General features: G+C 45.9%; 1 pseudogene; it reads right to left on the reverse strand.

Moving 5' to 3' along the window:
* Positions 819-1,699, reverse strand: LOC102176384 (annotated as a pseudogene).

The raw sequence follows: 3,543 nt of genomic DNA on the forward strand, positions 1-3,543 counted from the left end.
TTTATCTGAATCACTTTGCTATACCTCAGAAACTAATGCAACACTGTAGATCAACTATACTTCAATTTTTAACAAAGAAAAATTAACTTGGTATGATGATATGTCATAAGTAGTGAAACTGAGTAAATGAGGTAAGAGCTTCTAAGATGAACTCTTTAGTAATGATGTTTTAGATGTATGTGTATTTAAAAAAACTGGGGGGCGGGGGGCACATCTCAGGGCTTGTGAGATCTTAGTTCTTAGATTGAACCTTCACCCCTTGCAGTGAAAGTACAGAATCTTGGCCACTGGATCATCAGGGAAGTCCTCCTGTTCTTTCTTTTTTTTTTTTTTCTGATGGGTTAGGGAGTCTTTTTCACTTTCTATATTTACTTGTTTTGGGCTGTGCAGGCTCTCCATTGCTATCCGGGCTTTTCTCCAGTTACAGTGAGCAGGGGCTACTCTTTGTTGTGGGGTGTGGCCTTCTCTTTGTGGGGGCTCCGCTTGCTGGGGACCACACAGTCAAGGCACGTGGGCCTCAGTAGCTGTGGCTCCCAGGCTCTAGGGCGTGGGCTCATTTGTGAGTTGCGGTGCACGGGCTTTGTTGCTCTGAAGCACGTGGGACCTTCCCAGACCAGGGATCGAACCTGTGTCTCCTCCAGTGGAAGTACAGACTCTTAACCACTAGACCATCAGGGATGTTCTTTTTGAAAACAAAGTTGTCCAGGTTTTATTCACCACCCACTCCTCTCTTCTCCCTGCCCACTGCTGTGCCCCCTTCAGCATTCTCAGTCAGGGGTGGCCTTCTCTGCTCTCCTCAGCTGTACTCTACTGGGAATCTAGAGGTCAGAGGGGAGACCTGGCACCCAGTGGTAGGTCTGCCCTGGAGCCCAGCCAATCCAGCCAAGCCAGCCCTTCCTTCAGCAGGTGTTCCAGTACTTGCCTCACTCGCTCCATCTCCCATTTAAGACTGGCTTTGAAAGAGGGTTCAGCGGTAAAGAATTCTCCTGCCAGTGCAGGAGACAGGGGTTCGATTCCTGATCTGGGAAGATCCCACATGCTGTGGAGCAACTAAGGCCCTGGGCACCACAACTACTGAGTCTGGGGGCCGCAACAAGAGAAGCCACTACTGAGAAGCCCACGCACCACTCTGCGACTGGAGCATGGCTCCTGCAGCAACAAAGACCGGCATCCCCAAAACAAATCGATAGTTTAAAAATAAAAGACTGATGTCACTGACAGCCACAGAGCCATTTCCCCTGCCAGCTGCAGCACCACAGCATGGTCCATGTTTAGCTCAGCGGGACAGACCGCAGGAAGTAAGTGCCGCCCCCAGGGATGACGCCAAGGCCAGCCCCGAGTGCCTTCAGCATCCTGATGGCTCCAATTAGGTCGTCTTGGCTGACAGCCTGGGCGAATGTGACCTTTCCTTTTAACACCTGTTGACGTCATATAGTCCCTCCAGAGTTATCAGGTCTCCATTTCATTGCTTCAGGGCCAGGCACACGTGGATAATCTAGACACCCAGCTTGTAATAGACGTCTCCCACACCTAGCATCTCAGACCAAAATTCTTTCCCAGAGGCCAGAGAATCCACCCCAGTAGTAGCACACATTTCCTGGAAATCCATCTGGGACTCAGGATTCTTCCAGATCCCCTGCTTGGGCTTGCTGACATACTCTTTCAGGTTGGTCTTGTACATGTCCAACTGCTTGGACATCCGTCTCAGCCAAGACAGCCCCTCACTCCCTATACTTGGCTGTGCAAGCTTCTTCTTGGGGATGACATCAGTTCCCACCCTGCAGCAGTGGATCCCTGCCCTGGGCCATAGCCACCCCGCTGCCAGAAAATTGGATCCACCACTACTCTGAAATTATTTCCTATTATATATTGAATGGATAAACACCAAAGTCCTAGTGTGTAGCTCAGGGAACTATACTCAATATCCTGCCATAAATCATAATGGAAATAAAAAGAAATATATACGTAACACACACACAATGGAATCAGTTTTCTATACAGCAGAAATTAATACATTGTAAGTCAAGTATGTTGTTGTTTTCAGTTGCTCAGTCACATCTGACTTATGCAATCCCATGGATTGTAGCCCAGCAGGCTCCTCTGTCCATGAGATTCCCAGGCAAGAATCCTGGAGTGAGTTGCCATTTCCTTCCCCAGGGGATCTCTGACCCAGGGATGGAAACCAGGTCTCCTGTGTTACCGGTGTCTCCTGTATTGAAGGTGGATTCTTCACCGACTGAATCAACTGCTGTTCAGTTCGCTAAGTCATTGAGATCCTCATGGACTGCAGCATGCCAAGCTTCACCGTCCTTCACTATCTCCTGGAGTTTGTTCAAATTCACGTCCATTGGGTCAGTGATGCCATCCAACCATCTCATCCTCTTCTCTGCCTTCAATCCTTCCCAGCATCAGGGTCTTTTCCAGTGAGTTGGCTCTTTGAATCACGTGGCCAAAGTATTGGAGCTGCAGGTTCAGCATCAGTCCTTCCAATGAATATTCAGGGTTAATTTCAGATTGACTGGTTTGATCTCCTTGTAGTCCAGGGGACTCTCAAGAGTCTTCTCCAGCACTAGAGTTTGAAAGTATAAACTCTTTGGTGCTCAGCCTTCTTTATGGTCCTGCTCTCACATTTGTACATGACTACTGGAAAAACCATAGCTTTGATTATACAGACCTTTGTTGACAAAGTTAAGTCTCCGCTTTTTAATACACTATCTAGGTTTGTCATAGCTTCTCTTCCAAGGAGCAAGAATCTTTTAATTTCATGAAATTTGGAGCCCCCAAAATAAAATCTGTCATTGTTTCCATTTTTCCCTCATCTGTTTGCCATGAAATAATGGGACTGGATGCCATGTTCCTAGTTTTTTAAATGTTGAGTTTTTAGCAAGCTTTTTCACTCTCCTCTTTCATTCTCATCAAGAGGTAGTTTAATACCTCTTCGTTTTCTGCCACTAGGGTGATATTATCTGCATATCTGAGGTTGTTGATATTTCTCCTGGTAAACTTGATTCCATCTTGTGTTTCATCCAGCCCAGCATTTCACATGATGTACTTGGCATATAAGTTAAATAAGCAGGGTGACAAAAATACAGCCTTGACATACTCCTTTCCCAGATTTCAACCAGTCTGTTGTTTCAAGTTTGGTTTTAACTGTTGCTTCTTGACCTGCATACAGGTTTCTCAGGAAGCAGGTCAGGTGGTCTGGTATTCCCATCTCTTTAAGAATTCTTCAGAGTTTTTTTGTGATCCACACAGTCAAAGGCTTTAGTGTAGTCAATGAAGCAGAAGTAGATGTTTTCCTGGAATCCTCTTGCATTTTCTATAATCCAATGGATATTGGCAATTTGATTTCTGGTTCCTCTGCCTTTTCTAAGTCCAGCTTGAACATCTGGAAGTTCTTGGTTCATGTGCTGCTGAAGCCTAGCTTAAAGGATATTGAGCATTACCTTGCTCACATCTGAAATGAGTGCAATTGTACAGTAGTTTGAACATTCTTTGGCATTGGTCTTCTTTGAGACTGGAACGAAAACTGACCTTTTCCAG

Source organism: Capra hircus, chromosome 25 (genome assembly GCF_001704415.2).
Source record: "Capra hircus breed San Clemente chromosome 25, ASM170441v1, whole genome shotgun sequence".
Classification (NCBI taxonomy): Eukaryota; Metazoa; Chordata; class Mammalia; order Artiodactyla; family Bovidae; genus Capra; species Capra hircus.